The 18,607-nt window shown below is 41.8% G+C and overlaps 2 pseudogenes; one reads left to right on the top strand and one right to left on the bottom strand.

Annotated features, from left to right (window-relative positions):
- Positions 1-4,309: 4,309 nt before the first annotated feature.
- On the bottom strand, positions 4,310-4,996 carry LOC149263773 (polycomb group protein FIE1 pseudogene; annotated as a pseudogene).
- Positions 4,997-5,517: 521 nt separating this feature from the next.
- Positions 5,518-7,546, top strand: LOC149263772 (polycomb group protein FIE1 pseudogene; annotated as a pseudogene).
- The last annotated feature ends 11,061 nt before the right edge of the window (positions 7,547-18,607 follow it).

Below are 18,607 nucleotides of genomic sequence, written 5' to 3'. Positions count from 1 at the left end.
CCCAAGAGGGTTGAGTTTTAGCATTGGGGATCAATCACTCTGGAGGAGCGAGTCTTGGTATGTTGATGGTAATCCATGGGTTTGGTACCCACCCTGGATATGGCTACTAGTGGATGCTAATAGTATATGATGATGCTAGTGATGATGTTGATGTCATATATGCTGACAAGATTAATGATAAATTATTATAACCTTTTCATAGAGAAATTTTGTCAACTTGAGAATACCTAGATAGTCATTATGAATACCTCCCTATTTAAGAGGGAGTATTGATTTTTGTAACTGTGGTTAGTCTTCATAATGTACATTTGATTCATCAATGTATTTGTAAAGCATATTTTAATGCTAAGAGTCAAAATTAAAATATTCTTTGTCAAGTCCCATTTGGACTTTCAAAAGAAAGAAATTTTGAAACTAAAGTTTTTGGCTCCAAAAAGTAATGTTGTCCTCCTCCTAGTCAAGTTAGCCCTCTAAAACTGTTCATGTCGGCTTCATCTTAAAGACACGTCTATTTGGCCTCCAAGAAAACTATGTAAGGCCTAATTTTCTCCTCCATTAAGCCAAGTTAGACTCGCATCTTCTAAGGTATTTTTGGATGGTCTAAGGCAGCGAATATCTTATCTCTAAGGAGGCTTGTATGGAATATTTGAGGAAATTTGTATAGCATCTTTGAGGCAAGTCTTATGGCTTATCTGAGGCAAATCACATAGATTTTGTTCTCTTCTTCTTATTCGACATGTTCTAAGGCAGAAAGAAAAATATATCTCTGAGTAAATATATAGTATATGTCTAAGGTAGCTAAGAGGAGTGAAGTTTGAGATTTAAAGCAACTAGAAAAGGACTCATATAGCAGTATTTACGAGGCAAGAAAAAAGTATATTTTTGGACCAGATTGACTTGACTATGAGGATGGATAAGGGACTAGGTTTGACCTAGTTGTTGACTTAGATGTATCTCTTTGAAGAGTTCTTTATTTAAAAATGTTGATGGGTTTTTCCCATGGTAAATCTTTATGTTCTTTGTGTGGATTGTATTTTTATTTTTTTGTTGTCTTAAATGTTTATAGTTGATGTCCTCTATATAATTATCGAATGATGAGGTAATTCTTAAGAATATGAAATGAATCAAATCATCAAAAATAATTATTAATATAGAAGACTTAAAAAATTCAATAGGAGGATTGCTTGTGACATATGGATGAAGTGATGGGAATATTGGAGGAGAAATCATTATATGCCAAGAAATCCAAATGTGAATTTGGTATGAAAGAAATCTTATATGTGGGCCATGTGATCAATACACAAGGGGTATAGGTGCATCAAGAAAATATCCATGCAATCCTGTATTGGCCAACACCAAATACTCTTACAGGGTCACGAGGATTCCTGGCAATTTTCAATGACTAGTATTTGATATTTCAAGGGGTATTCACAATTGGTCACACCTCTAACAAATTTGATGAAGAAAGAGGCCTTCATGTGGAAAAAGTAAGCTCAAGAGACATTTAACAAGTGCAATAAGGTGATGATAACTTCCCCCGTTTTGGCACTTCCATATTTAACTCAGCCCTTTGTGCTCGAGTGTGATGCTTTATGAGAGGGGATAAGAATTTTGTTAATGCAAAACATGCACCCAATTTAATTTGAGAGTCAGAAGCTCCAGGAGATGAAGACGCTATATTCCATTTATGACGAAGAAATGCTCACCATAATGCATGCTTTGGCCAAGTTTAGACAATATCTAGTAAGTAATATGCTTGTAATTAAGACTAACCACAATATTTTATTATATTTCCCGAAGAAGAAGGACTTGAACAAGAGTGAACATAAGTGGACTAGCAAGATATAATATTTTGACTTCGACATTGAGTACATGAAGGGTAAGAAGAAAATTGTTGCATATTCCCTTTCTAGGAGATCGACAACATGCTCTGTTATGGAGATTTCAGTTGATCAGAGAGCACACTTATTAAAGTATTCTGAGAACAAATTTTCACGTGACATAACCCATTAACATGACACATTAGTTCGACTTGAACTACAAACCTATATGACCTATTGAGTTGACATATAGACCTTACTTATGAAAATAGTGAGTTGACGTCTTGACTTAACATAACAATGAAACAATGACTTTGTAGTATTGGGTACCTTCTTGTTAAGTATATTAGGAATATTTATGTCAGTGAAATTGGTCATTTTTCCCATGTATTGCATTAACATGACAAGTAAGAGTATTGTAGTTGGTTTGTGACAGCCTCTTTGGAAAATGATATATGTGATTGCAGTGAGTGATGAAGGCTCCATGGAATTGACTATATGAGCAGCAGTGTTTACACATATGTTGGTATCCCTCCTTGGTCCTAGCTTGAGATATTTTAAGGCATGTCATAGGGATGACTTGAGGCACCTGGGTTTGTGTCAATATTTGGTAGTAGTGCCAGATTTTTGAAGCATTATGAGTAGGTTGGTGCAGTACAGGAACATGATGTACAGTGACCATTGTATTTTGATTAGTTTGGTACAACTTGGGTAGTGATCAGTTGAACAGTATTGTAAAGTAGTCAGTGGTTAAACAGTGTAGTGGTAAAATTGAGCTAGGTTGCAAAGTTTACGTAAGCTTATGCAGTATTGTGCATTGATCAACAGTGCATATCTAGGAATTGATAGGATATACATATCGAGTAGTGCAATGTTATCTTCATTAGAACTTTCTTATATTGATTTGGAGCATGGGGGGATCCAGTTTGAAAATTGTGAAACGTGGTCCGCATGATGATAAGGTTGGTAGGGTGGTGCAAGGAAAGTGATTGGAGTCACCTTCAAGTTATGGCTTGAGAACTCTTTAGGGTGTTGTTAACGCTCGAATCTGCCTCAGGCTGAGGAAGGCAAAACTCGAGGCAACATCATACCATGCTCAGCCTCGTAGCTAGCCCTACGAGGACAGGAGAGGGCTCTCTCCGAGTCTATCTCGGCAAAAGGTCTTCAAAGGGGCTGAGATGACTCAAATTTAATACTGATTTTAGGCTAGTAAAGAGACAGGAAATGAGGTTTTAATAAATGTTTGGGTTTTCTGGGCTGCATGGGCAAAGACAGCAAGAGCAGAGGTTTAATCAAAGGCACAAGTTAATCCATAAGGCGAGGTAGGAGTGAAGTTTAACAATAAAATTGAGATTAAACAGAATGGCAAGACTGCAGAGAAGTTGACAAGGGCATGTGTGATGGATCCTTATCAAACAGAAGAAAACATTAAATATGAACACTTCCTCAAGACAGAGCAAATAAATTGAATTCTGCCTTTCTCACTTAAAAGTATTCATTTAGAAACGATTATGAATGAACTATGAAACATTACAAAAGACATTGAAACAGAAAGAAAGATACATTTGCTAAACTTTCACACCACAAGGATCTTACAAATCAGAGTTGTATTCTTCGATTAATCTCTGCGAAACACTGTACAACGAAATTTTGTTCTTCTCCACGCACCTCTCAGAATTCTCCTCCCAACCCTTACAAATCATTTTCCATACAATAAATAAACTATACTAGAAGAAAACAGAACGACCCAAAACAAGGGCGTTATTTCCCCTGAAGCCATGAAGATAGAAAAGAATCCTCCATCTGCTCTAAAGATAGAAAAGCCTTCCATTATTCCAGCTTGAGGATTTCTAATGACCCATGAAAACTAATCCTGGAGCGTAGACTAACTAAAGACAGAAATAGGCAATCGAACCTTTGAATGCCACTTTTCAACTGCTCTCAAATTTCTGGAGATACGCTTTGCCACTTTACAAAAATTGGGAAGAGGTCCCCAATATTTTAATGCTAAAATATGGGTCAAACTGCCACATATGCTCTTTTAGATGAATCGAATGCCCACATATTGCAACGATTTCCACGTTATATTTTCCATGTGCTTATCACCACATCATACATATACTGATACCTTTAATTCATCTGAAGAAGGTTCTATCATAAAACAACGAGTTATATATAAACAACTCAATGCGGCCATCAACTATCTGATGCGAATAGACCATTTTCCTGAAAATACTATGTCCATTTCCACTTTACTCCATGACAACATACACTATCTGTTTTGAATACATGCATTAGAACTGGCAGTGATGATGTCCCACTGACATCTGAGAAGATTCCTTTGACTCCATTAAGATGATAATAACAACTGGCTGTCTTTGAAGGCATCTTTATGAACACAAGGCCCTGGGGAGCATGCTAATTTCAAATGTCCAGTAAAGTGTAGCTTTATAAAAATGGGCATGCAATGCACATTGAACCAAGAAATTGATGATTTTACTGAGCCACGTCCCAGCGCCACATACTACCATCGTCACAGCAGCAGAGAATGGTACTTCCATCATGAGATATAGCCGTCTGTCTAATAGGATGTTTGCAATGTGGATGTGATAACCTGGCAATTAAATTAGGAGGGCTCGACTGTAATTCCCAAACATAAACTTTTCCTTCCCTGTTGCCAACTGCAAATTATAGTGGAAATCGCATGAAAACTTGATAAACCAAATGTCACATTCTGGCACTGGATACTTCTGTAGGATGTCCACACTCTTTGATAGGATGAAACTTCCAAGCCATCTAGTGCAATCCACATAGTTTGAATGCACTGCAGCAATAAAAACAGGAAACTGCACATACTTCGTGGGGAATTTCAATGGCAAATCCGTCCAGGTAAATGACTTCTCAACATAGGTCCAAAACTCTTTCATAGACCAGATCTTGACCGTGTTGTCCATGCCACAGCTTGCAATACGATATACATCTGAAGGATGGAAATCTACACTGAGAACTTCATTGCGATGTCCCCCAGCTCCAGCAAATATCAAAATGCATATTCTAGTTTGAACATTCCAGAGTCGTACAGATTCATCTTTGCTAGCAGATAAAATAAGGGAAGGTTTCAATGCTCGGGTCCTTATTTCATTCACAGAATCTCCATGGCCAACGAAACTCTTCATGGCTGCGTGAATGCTTTGAAAATCCTATAACTGATATTGATGATGATGGCGTGCTTGCAATTTAAGCGTATGGGCATGGGATTGGACGCAAGAGCAACAAATTTCTGAGCTCTGTTGCTGTGTGGGTAGCGCCCCTACCCAACGTGTCGCGCGCCTCTGATGCGCTGCGCGCGTGTAATTTTACACTGTGTTTTTGTGCCTGATGCATCGCGCGCCCCTGATGCGCTGTGCGCCCAGTCCAATGCGTCGTGCACCTAAAAATTGATCCACCAAGATAGTGGTAGGCTTGACATCTTTATGAATAATTGTAGGGGAGAAATCGTGGTGTTCTTCTAATCGATTCTAATCGGTGGAGTTTCTCTTAGTTCTGTCCTTCCAACATCTGACATGGCTGCAGCATTATCCTGTAGATCTCCAGCTTCAGCAGAATCAAGAATATGCCATCTTATTTATGGAACTTTCAATACTTATGATAAGTCCTCCTGTTTGCATAGACTAATGGGGCTATTGAACCTAGCAAGATGACCAGGGCCTGTATTCCGAAGTACTCCATGATGGAAGGCTTTAAAATGCAAATTTATAAACAAATTTGTCGATTTCTTCTTCAAAACAGGGTTTTGAAGAAGAATCAATCTCACATAACTCACTGAACCTTCCTCTAGTCTGCAGAAAAAACCCTAGACTCAAGAAGTAAAATGACTCTTTTCTGGACCACAGTAACATCAATGACTGCGAATGATGAGAAATGAACCTTGGTGCATTTGACTGCAGCGAGCTGACAAGACGAAGTCTAACATTGACTCCAATGGGGATGGCAGCTGCCGCTTTTTGGAGGTGCCAAGAACCGCAGAGCTTTGGGAGAGCAGACAGTGCCTCCATCCATTGGGCAATGGAGTCATTATTTCAACAAACAACACAAGACTTCCGACTCATTTATGGACTGAAACTTGACTGAAATGATTGAAAAACTGACTCAACGAACTTCAAACTAAAGCTGCAATGAAACTAGAACATAATGCTGCCTTTTAACTCCTCCAAAAAGCGGCAGCTGCCATCCCCATTGGAGCCAATGTTAGACTCAGTCTTGTCAGCTCGCTGCAGTCAAATGCACCAAGGTTCATGTCTTGTCATTCGCAGTCATTGATGTTACTGTGGTCCAAAAAAGAGTCATTTTACTTCTTCAGTCCAGGGTTTTGTCTACAGACTAGAGGAAGCTTCAGTGAGTTATGTGAGATTGATTCTTCTTCAAAACCCTGTTTTGAAGAAGAAATCGACAAATTTGTTTATAAATTTGCATTTTAAATCCTTCCATCATGGAGTACTTCAGAATACAGGCCCTGGTCATCTTGCTAGGTTCAATAGCCCCATCAGTCTATGCAAACAGGAGGACTTATCATAAGTATCGAAAGTTCCATAAATAAGATGGCATATTCTTGATTCTGCTGAAGCTGGAGATCTACAGGATAATGCTGCAGCCATGTCAGATGTTGGAAGGACAGAACTAAGAAAAACTCCACCGATTAGAACCGATTAGAAGAACACCACGATTTCTCCCCTGCAATTATTCATAAAGATGTCAAGCCTACCAATATCTTGGTGGATCAATTTTTAGGTGCACGACGCATTGGACTGGGCGTGCAGCACATCAGGGGCGCGCGACGCATCAGGCACAAAAACACAGTGTAAAATTACACGCGCGCAGCGCATCAGAGGCGCGCGGCGCGTTGGGTAGGGGCGCTACCCACACAGCAACAGAGCTCAGAAATTTGTTGCTCTTGCGTCCAATCCCATGCCCATACGCTTCAATTGCAAGCGCGCCATCATCATCAATATCAGTTATAGGATTTTCAAAGCATTCACGCAGCCATGAAGAGTTTCATTGGCCATGGAGATTCTGTGAATGAAATAAGGACCCGAGCATTGAAACCTTCCCTTATTTTATCTGCTAGCAAAGATGAATCTGTACGACTCTGGAATGTTCAAACTAGAATATGCATTTTGATATTTGCTGGAGCTGGGGGACATCACAATGAAGTTCTCAGTGTAGATTTCCATCCTTCAGATGTATATCGTATTGCAAGCTGTGGCATGGACAACACAGTCAAGATCTGGTCTATGAAAGAGTTTTGGACCTATGTTGAGAAGTCATTTACCTAAACAGATTTGCCATTGAAATTCCCCACGAAGTATGTGCAGTTTCCTGTTTTTATTGCTGCAGTGCATTCAAACTATGTGGATTGCACTAGATGGCTTGGCCGTTTCATCCTATCAAAGAGTGTGGACATCCTGCAGAAGTATCCAGTGCCAGAATGTGACATTTGGTTTATCAAGTTTTCATGCGATTTCCACTATAATTCTATGGCAGTTGGCAACAGGGAAGGAAAAGTTTATGTTTTGGAATTACAGTCGAACCCTCCTAATTTAATTGCTAGGTTATCACATCCACATTGCAAACATCCTATTAGACAGACGGCTATATCTCATGATGGAAGTACCATTCTCTACTGCTGTGACGATGGTAGTATGTGGCGCCGGGACGTGGCTCAGTAAAATCATCAATTTCTTGGTTCAATGTGTCACACGGAATCTGTCAAGGGTGCGGACACGACTGACCTTCCTAGAAGTCTAAGACATTCTAATGACAAACAAGACAAAATGGAGTGATCTTTCTCTAAATACACCTTTTACAACATGAAAACTACAAGTGTTTAGGCTTACCTTATTCCAAAACGCTGTTGTTGAAGTCCGTTCTTGACGATCCGGATGAGCTCCTCCTTCAAGTCAATTCCTGCAACCACAAACAATCAAACAATTACCAAGCACTTGCATTTCATATAATAAAACATATATTCAACATGCAGACCAAGGAACACATGAAATAACTCATTAACACAAGCTATTGAGAAAAATAAACCAGTTTGTATTAATAACGAAACAAAGAAACTCTTACAACCTGGCCTTGGTGTTGTGCAAGTTCCTCCCAGGGTCCATCAAGGGTTTTCCTCTACTTTGACAAAGCTCACCCTCTCCCAAGTAGAATCAAGTGAAGACAATCTCTCCTCACAAGGGCTCTAATGGAAGACCTAAATCCTGCAGCATTTACCCAAAGAAAATGTATAGCTCCAACCTCTTCTCCTTCTGGCTCAATGCCTTCATTTATAGTGCTGTAAAGAGGTTATTCAGGTCCACTATCAATGGGATCATCCCCCTCTATGGGTGGGATAGCTCCCTTATTGATGGGATAAGTTCCCCCTTAATAGAGATACATGAACCAACTGGAGGCGCATCCATTTCATCAAACCGACCTCTAGAATGTTCTAGAAGTAACCACAAGTAACTTTTTCAAGATAAAACTCGCGCATTTTTCCTTTTACAGAGGGACGCACCTGTCCCTTAACATACAGAGCGTCTATGGACGCGGATTTTGTGAACATGGTCAGCGTCCCCGCAGGTAAGGCTAGAGAGAACCTGCGACCCCAGAGATAAACATGATTTTTACAAGACTTTCTCTCTTCTTTGAGTTTGAGATGGATAACAGAGGCATGAGACTTGCCTAAGAGGGTAGCATGACTTGTTGATTTGAGCCATACTAACTGTAAGTAGTCAAGGTGACATTTTTTAGTGTAACAGATTGCCCCCTAAAGTGCGAAGCCTGGAATAGAATAGGGTTTTGTAATTCTAGGAAGGGTGAAGCGCTTTATCATTTCAAGGATTGCCTTGTGGATGGCCTGGTTGGAACCTGCAATTTTCAACACAAAATACATGGATAAGATTATATCATCACTGAGGTAGGCATTCCCATACTCAGATTCAAAACTTTAACTAATGGACTAACTATCCTGATACAGGAATGATCTTGCAGTACATTATTTTTATAGACTTTTGTAGACACAGTATGGACGCAGCCATCTGTTTATGATAAGTCTACATAGACAATGAATACAAAACTCCTCGCAGCCTGGATGGTAGAAACTAGATCCAGGGTCTTCACTTCTACTTCCCGAATTGGTACGATTCTAGTCATGTGATTAAATGATTCGATGTCGAACATGGTAGAAACCACTTGATTACCAGTCAATGATGTAAACTGTTAACAAGTGTGAGAGAAACCACCAGTAATGTCAATGGTTCTCAAAGTACCAAGCACAACCCGTGAAATGTGAATAGATGTTTTGATGTCGAACACTTCACGGAATCCTCTGATCGAAAGTCAATGATGTAAACTGACGTCAAAGGCGAGAAACCTGCCATTGATGCATGCAGACTTCAAGGTACTGTCGATTCCTAAGTCATCTTTCTAGATAATGTGTCGATGTCGATAGAAAGCGACCCGTTGCAGGCAAGCCCGCAACACGAAATCATTGTTCAAGTTGAAGAAATGTTGCTGTAAGGACTGACTCAGGGATGGTCAATGGATGACAAGTATTTTGCAGATGAAAGTTTTGCTTGCAGACCTCTTGAACACATAACGACACAACAGATGGTTTGGTGACGAATAACTCAAAGTTGATCCCTGAACCCGGTTAAAGATTTTCAAAGTGATTTAGTCAACTGTGAGGTAAAAGATTTCCCAACCCAGGTGAATGAAAAGTGTCGTGTTCAAGAGCGGTAATAAAGTTTCTTCTGAGGCAAAAGGTGACAAATAGGTTCATTCTTCTCTTTTTTCCCCCACCATTTCTGGCAAGTACCTCTTTATTTTTAACAAGCTTGAGGAGGATAACATATGCTTGATTATAAGCTCATCCTTCGGACGAGTCCAACCTAGTTTAAATGCGAACCCTAGGAAGGAGTGGTTCGTTCCTGTTTGTAATTGAACAGGTCCTTTACTGTAAAAGTTTAACGAGCCCAGTATAGGAGAAACTCGGCGTTTTTCAATTTTAGAGAGTCTGAAAAACTTAAGGAAACTCCACGTTGAACTTTTTCGTATATTTGTGTCCCTCAAGCCCGAAAAAGTATAAAATAATACCTGGGGGAACCGCTTGATCTTGCGACCAAGGAGTACTTTCATAATAGTATCGTTGACCTGAAAAGTAAAAAGCGATCAAAGACACGTCGTTTTATTTCCTTATCGAGTTTGAAACGACAAAAACCCGGCAATCTTTTCCTGATTTTGCGGTCAGAAAAGAGCTAAAAGGGGACCGTCTTTTAATTCCGTTTTAACGAGTGAAAAAGAAACACTCGGCGATCTTTTCATGTTTTAGGAGTCAGAAAAGGGCTTAAAAGATGACTCTGAAATTTTGTTTGTGAAAAATTACAATTTCCCTTGAAATCCCTTCGTCCTGCACAAAAGCGACACATTACTCATACCTGTTTAAAATAGGCAAAAATACATTTGAAAACATCTTTTCATGGTAAAAAATGAACTAATTCATCCAAAAAACCTATAAAAAGACCTTTTACCATGTCATTTTTACCGTTTCACTGTTGAGGTTGAAAAAGGAGCTTTTGACAAGAAACTTCCCGTGGTTGCTGCGGAAAATCTGACCGTCGGAATCGAACGCCGCTTCACCGAGGTATTTTACACATCCCACTCTTCATTTTTATCCGTTTAGTTTTTTGTTTTTGGTCTCTGTTTCATTTTTTGGGGGGGTTTTGGGTTCAAAATGCGCCCCTCGGCGGACGCAGGTGCCCTTCGGGTGAGCCGCGTCCCCCGACTTTTTCTCACACGGGAAAAAGGTCTGGGGACGCAGTCCGCCTTCAGGCGAGCTGCGTCCGGACGCCCTGTGCTAAAAAGCCGGGGTGCGTCTTCCGCAAAGGGCGCATTTCAAAACCCTAACTCTCTCAAAAAACCACCAAATTTTCTCAAATTAATTTCTAATTGACTCTTTTGATGTGCAGGGCCCAAAACATGTTAGACTGGAGAGAGAGAGAGCACGTAGAAGACGATGAAGCTGCGATTAACCACCAACCCTCTCTGGATGCCTTAAGAACATGTGGATTGTACAAATATTGGACCATACCGGGCATGAGGGGCCAGGTAAGATTTTTGGAATGGCTAGTTGAGCGATGGAACGTTCAAGATCAATGCTTTTACATTGGAGGGCACCAGCTCGAGATAGAGCCCTCGGATGTATACTTTCTCACTGGCTTGCCAAACAGAGGTGAGCAACTCAACCTTGCGGGGACCAGGCCGGGTGGCCAATCCCTTGATGATCTCCGCGAGGAGTGGTGCAGACCAGGGACTCGCCATAAAAAAGGCGTGGAGATAAAGCACATCGCTCTGGCGGAACTTAGAGTTATTGCATTTACGGTCACTAGGATTTGTGGCGCGGCCGCCTTGCACATTGCCTCCGGATCCCAAATGCGGATGGCAGTTGACTGTTACCAAGGCACCATCTTCAACTGGTGCGAAGCTGTGTCGGCTCATATGAAGAGCCAACTAACCAAGGCAAAGAACGGACGACTAAAGACTTTTGGATATGGGCCTCTAGTCGTGAGCTTTGCCTTGGAGAGAGTTCCTATGCTGATCCCTCAGCAACTCACTGTTGATGACTTGGGTCCTCGGGAGCCAAAGCTTGTTCGATGGGTTGCGGTGATGGCCCGGCATCCTGACGAGGGTGCTGCAGTGGTTCGATTCTCAGACAGTTACTTCGACTGGCTAGAGGGCCAGCTTTTTGTGATACAAGACTTTCCTTATGCCGGAATGGATTTCAGAGGTGATCCGGACATGGTTCTTCCACAGGGAGAACAATGGGATGACAGAGGTACTTTCATTTTCACAAGTTTTCTAATTATGTATTTTTATTTTTCATATATATCGTCTCAAAGTAACAGTAAAATTTTAAAAATGCAGATGTTGGACCACAGCGTCCAGCCAATCTCCGGCCTTACGACAGACGACATCCAGCTGCACCGGCACCGGCCTTACAGGATGCGACAGCAGAAGTACTAGCCGATTTGGAGCATGATCTAGAGCGTCTCACGGCAGATATACCTGAGACTACTATGGATGATATTCCAATGAGGCTTCAGCGCTTCGTGGTCGCAGTCCCTGGACCGTTTAGGAGATTTCTGCGCAAGATAGCCCGCGCAGTGGTGTCGTACAGAGAGCACCACCAGTGATTGACTAGTCACTTTTGTAGTCACATGTGACATTTTTGACTTTTTGCACTATCATTTTGCCGATCATAAGGTGTGTTAAACCTATGATCGAAGACGATGTATATATTTTTGGACACACTTCTATCTATATCTATATATCACTATTATCGGCTTATCTTGTTTAACATGTATGATGAAATGTCTTTAAATTTACTTGCATGATTATTATAAATGTCTGTCCAACACTTGAGAAGCAATTGCATCTGCTAATGTATTCAAAGACCTTGGAATATGTTGATATTCAATGTAATCAAATTCACGTTCCAAGAGACGCACTCTCAAAAACAACCTTAATAACACAGGATTTCTAATGGCATAAACTCTATTAAGCTGTAATACAACAAGTTCAGAATCTAACCTCACTATCAAACGTCGAATTCCAAATGAAATAGATTCGGATAATAATTCAACCACTGCACTGTATTCTGCAATGTTATTCGTTGTTTGACCGAGGCTTACCCCATGCATAGAAACTAACTCGTCAGAGGGCGAATAGATAACCCAAGCTGCGGAAGAGATATTCCGTGTACTACGACAAGCACCATCAGCAAATCCAATGTATGTTTGGAGAGGCGTCGACATCTACAATATCAAGAGTAAAACCAAGATGAGCCAAAATAATGACGAAAAACCACACTTGCTAAGCTAAGCACACTGACTAAACTAACACACTTGCTAGCTAGAAAGGAAATCTAACCTATCTAAAAATTTCTCCATCCATCATTTTAAGCATAATACCTCTTTAGGTAAAGTCCATTTCTGGGTTTGCCCAAAGAGTCCCCATCAAAATCAACTAACTCATAAGCCCCTTTTGCTAGCTTTCGCTTTACAATGTAGGGCCCATGCCACATGGGAACGAATTTTCCAGCACCTAGCTTATCGTTCGCTTGATCATATAATAGTACTAGGTCTCCTTCCGAAAAACTTCGAGGGGTTACATTTTTATCGTACTGAGCTTTCATTCGTTTCGCGTGAGTCTCGATAGCTAAAGTAGCGTCACGTCGAGTCTCATCTAATTTAGCTAAGTATAACAACCGTTTCTCCTCTTCGGAAGTAGCTGGAAGTAATTCGACAGCCATTTGAAGTGATGGGATTTCGCACTCAATAGGTAACACAGCTTCTAAGCCATAAACTAGCTGAAAAGGGGTGAAACCTGTTGAATTTTTCACTGAAGTTCGATATGCCCATAGTGCCGAAAATAACATGTTATGCCAATTCGTTCGATGGATACCAATGATCCGTCGAATCATGATGACTAGAACTTTGTTGATTGACTCAACCAAACCGTTGGCTTGCGGATAATAAGGTGTAGAGCTATCGTGGCGCAAACCAAGCTGGCTTGTAAGTTCAGTCATCATGACATTTCGAAAATGGCTTCCATGGTCCGTAATGATTGCTTGTGGGACACCAAACCTAGTTATGATATGATTGAATACGAAAAGTGCAGCTGTCTTGCCGCTTGCGTCGAATGTAGGCATCGCCTCGGCCCACTTAGTAAAATAATCAACCGCAAGGATGATATACGCATGCCCCCCGCCGAGTGAGGGTTACAAGTAATAAAGTCAATGCCCCATTTGGCGAATGGACCAGCGGCAATTATAGGGTGGAGAGGAGCAGGTGGAGCGCGCATCTTGCGATCAAACACTTGACAGTTGTGGCATTTTCTGACGGCAAGGATACAATCTTTAAACATAGACGGCCAGAAATAGCCAGCGCGCAACACCTTCTGAGCTGTGGCATACCCAGACATATGACCGCCACATGCTCCAGAGTGACAATCATTCAAAACTCTCTCAGCCTCATCGTGAGTTAAACAACGTCGAAAAACTAAGTCTGCCCCCAGGCGATAAAGTGTATCTCCAATAATTCTGTATTGCTGGGATTGAAACCGAATTTTTCGACGGTTTTCCTTGGAAGTTTCAGGCCGAAAGGTTTGGGTTTGGAGATAGATGATTATATCCCCATACCACGGATCTACAGTGCTAATAAGAAACAAAGATTCGTCCGCAATGGACTCCTCTGCCACAGTCTCTGTGTCAGCACTCGGGAAATCACACATCAATTCCGCGAAGACTAAAGATTTCTTAGACTTGGACTTCTCAAACTCCAAGTCGAACTCTTGCAGGATGACGATCCATTTAGAGTACTTGCCCCCTAGCAGTTGTTTTGTCAAGATATAAATCATAGGGTTGCAATCCGAAATAACAGTAGTTTTGCGGAGAAGAATGTAGTGACGAAAACGCTGGACAGCTTGAACGGCTGCCAGGGCCAATTTCTCCACATGCGAATATTTTAACTCAGTTGGATTTAAGGTTCTGCTAAGGTAATATATCACATGCTCTGCCTTGAATTCATCTTCTTGAACTAACACCATTCCAATGGTGGAATGCGAAGCTGCGAGGTATAAGAAGTAGTCCTGGTTGTAGTTGGGAGGATGCAATAACGGTGCATGGGTCAACGCGTGTTTCAGTGCATCAAAAGATTGTTGAGCAATCTCGTCCCAAAAGAATTGTACGTTCTGTTTCAACAACCGTGTAAAACCTTTAGTGACCTCGGCGTAGTTAGGGATGAATCGGCGTAAAAAGTTTGCTTTCCCTTGCAAACTTTGGAGTTGGCGCAAACTCGAAGGAGGAGGCAATTGGATGATAGCCTCGACTTTCGAGGGATCGACGCGAATGCCGGTTTTGGAAACAACAAATCCCAGCAATCGACCTGTTTCTATACAGAAAACACACTTGTGGGGATTCAACCGAATTCGATAATGCCTACACCTCATAAAGATTGCTCGTAAATGGACAAGGTGATCAGCTCGGTGTAAAGAATGAGCAGGCAAATCATCGAGATAGGGTTGCACAATGTGCTTGATGTCATGAAATGCATAAGACATGGCCCGTTGAAAAGTAGCACCGGCATTCTTAAGGCCAAAAGGTAATTTGCAATAAGCAAATGTCCCCCATGGACAAATGAATGCCGTTTTTGGTTGATCGGCAGGTAGAATATTGATTTGATTATACCCTGAGAAACCATCCATGAAGGAAAACATCTCACTTCCGGCACAATCATCAATAATTTGATCGATATAAGGCGTAGGATAGTTGTCTTTTGGACAAGCTCGATTGATATCCCTATAATCGATACAGATTCTTATTGTTCCTTGTTTTTTATTGACGGGAACAATATTCGATACCCAATCCGTTAACGGGATCGGATAAATGAAACCTGCTTTCAACAGCTTTTCGACTTCGGCTTTGATTGCAGCTGCTTTTCGAGGGTGAATCTGACGCAACCGTTGCCGAATGGGTTTAGCATCCGGGTAGGTTTTGATTTCATGAACAACAATGGCAGGATCGATTCCTGGCATTTCTTCGTAGGACCAGGCAAACACGTCGCGGAATTCTTGGAATAGGGCCTTGTAAGTTTCAATTTCTTCGTCAGTACATGCGGCACCTATATGAATGTTCTCCTTGATTCCGGGCTTCACTGAAATATCAATGGGAATAGTACGAGAAATATTCCCTAAATTCAGCTCTGAATCAGAATGTTTCGTTGGATCCTGAGCGTCTTTGACATATTCAGCGGTAAAGATAGATGAAAAATCATTTTCAAAGGCATCATCCTTAGGTAAAAACGAAGATCTGTGATGGAGATCTTCCCATGGTAGATCATCTACACTTAGGATTTCGCGAAGTTGTTCGTCAGATGACACTTCTTCGGGAAACGTTATCCGTTCTAAGGGTGAGGTGAAAAGTGACTCTTCACTGACCACATTCATTTGGTCGGTTGAATGAAAGTCGGTAAAAGACATAAGAGCTTCATAAGCAATCTCATACGGACTCAACGGCATAACATCACCGAGTGAGTCTAGCTCAGAGTCAGAGGGAACATACCAAGGATCATCATAAATAATGTTTTCTGACGTGATCATATGAATTGTTGCGAACGAAGGGTCTGCATTGAGTGGAGGGAGAGGAAAAGTTCCCAGTAAACCGGAATCCTTAACTAAACCTACACCAATGTCCCTATAAGGGATTGTCGTTTTACCAACATGCTGGATAGTTTCTAAAGAGGTTGGGTCGGATGAAAAGTATGTCAGCTGATCAATAGTCACGATCTTACCGTTATGTGGAAACTTAATGACTCTGAAGACCGATGAAACGACCGCTGTCATAGCATATGACCAACTTCGACCCAAAAGAAGGTTGTAGTCTAGAGGGGCATCAACCACTTCCACATCCAGACTAACGGTTTTACCTTCGACCCCTATAGGCAATTCTTGTAGAATACCAAACGGACGGAACCCACGGCCATCAAAGGCCTTAAGGATGGTGGGGGATTGGTTCAACGAAGGAGAACCAAGCGATCTCCAACATTGAATCGACATAATACACGTAGAAGCTCCCTCATCAATCACAGTCCGATGAATAGGCCTGTTTTTGACTATCACTGGAATTTGGAAAGCCATTTGATGGGGGAGACGCGGTGTACTACTTTCTAGATCAAAGATCATTAGGTTCGGGTCCTGAACATCGACAGCTCCAATAGCCGACAAAAGCAATTTTCGTTGCGCTGGACATGATTGCAGCACTTCGAGTGCCGACATTGCTGAAGGTGAAACAGCTAAGTCTTCAACAATGTTGTAATTCTGGGCTGCTCTCGCATGTGGATTGAAAGCAGACCTTCGAAGTACACCCTTGGCGGGCGGCTTAATCACTAAGTCTGGGTTAGGTTTTTCGATCTGTAGTGGATCGGAACCAGGAGCTGAGGTTGATGGGTTAGAGTTAGAAGATTCTGCTTCTTTACCATCAACAGGAGCCTTACTACCATAATCTTGCGATCGAGTCGCAATCCTGACATGAGACATCATCAAAATGGGTTCTTCACTGGCATTCGAAGAAGAACCTATCATCTTATTTTCCTGCTCGGGGAATGGATTCTTTAACACAGCAGGAGTCGGAGAACCTTTAACTATTTTCACTACCTCGGCCCGATGAGGGCAGTCTCTCGTAAAATGATCTTCTTCACAAATGAGACAAGGATAACGAGGTTTGCGCTTTTCGTCATTAGTTTCCGACTTTTCCGTTTTCTCCTTTGGAGCCTTGTCTGCTTTAGCCTTCTTCTTTCCTTTCTTCTTTCCACCGTTTTTGGATTTGGCCGTAGATGACTCTACAGCGTGAATGTCGGCGGTAAGTTCAGGAGGAGAAGACTCTCCTGTCGGAGAATCAGGCAAAGTGATAATTGGAGTATTGGAGGTCTTGGAAGACTTCTTCTTACTCTTCGTAGTCACGATACCGATCATACCATCAGCGGCATGAGATCCCGAAGGAGCAGCAGCGATTTGGTTTGACTTTGGAAGATCCGGAATTTTCTCGTGTAACGTACCCGACTGAGTGTAAACTAAGTCAAGGTATTGTGCCTGAGCAATGACTTGCTCCTCAGTAACTACGCCGGCCTTAGCTACATCTTCAGTAATTCTTGGTAATAATGATTTTACAAACCATTCAGCTAAAATTTGGTCCGGGATAAAAACTTTCACTAATCTCCTTCGACGTCTCCACTCATGGATGTGATCAGAAATGTACGTGGATGTCGATTGTTTTAGCGAAGTTAATAATTCCGTACCATTATCGTATCTGACTGGTAACTGAAAATGAGTTAAGAATGAAGTAGCTAACTGGCTAAAGTTGTAAAAAGAAGCCCGTGGCAACTCAATGTACCACTTGGCTGCGAGACCAATGAGTGTACGCTGGAAAAGACGTAAGCGGATAGAATCATCTGAGATGGAATTTGATGCACACCAGAGGTGGTAAGTCATCACGTGATTAGACGGATCCTCTCCAGACTTACCTTCGAACTTGGGTATATCGCTGGGCAACTTATTTGGCATTGGCGGCCAGAACGGAAGATATTGAATTGGATCGTTCGTTAGGCGCGTCAAGTCGGGTAAATCTAAAGTCGCAATAAATGGTAACTGCCGGTTAGGATCTCTGAAACTCTGAGTCACAATACCAGCCCCAGGAGGAGGATATCCAGGATAACTAGGAACAGGATTCGCATTGGGGATATTATATCCTCCTGGAAAACCAGGATTAACCGGACCGTACTGGGGTTGTTGAGGTGGTTGATAATTGTACCCAGGATACGGTTGATACTGGTAAACCGGTTGTTGGGCAGCTTGACCAGGTTGATACTGTCCCTGGTACGGAGGTTGAACAAATTGAGGTTGAGTAGTAACAACCGTACTTGTACCAGGTTGACCTGCAGGCATCTGGACTGTGGTTTGAACCGTGGGTCCAGACAACGGTACAGATGTCTGAGGAGCGGTTACAGGGACAGTAGAAACCGGAGCTGCCGATACTCCAGATGTAAGCATGGTAGATGAAGCGGTAGTTGCTGCAGCCGTGTGAGGTGGAGTACTCGGTGCAATTGGCGGCTGAGTAACTACAGAAGTTACAGGGGTCTGAACACTTGACTGGACAGGTTGCGGTTGCTGGGGTGGACCAGGAACTGCAG

Source organism: Pinus tabuliformis, chromosome 6 (assembly GCF_031772625.1).
Source record: "Pinus tabuliformis cultivar Carrire ecotype Pingquan chromosome 6, CPIR1, whole genome shotgun sequence".
NCBI lineage: Eukaryota > Viridiplantae > Streptophyta > Pinopsida > Pinales > Pinaceae > Pinus > Pinus tabuliformis.
This window is presented reverse-complemented; position numbering and strand designations above follow the sequence as displayed.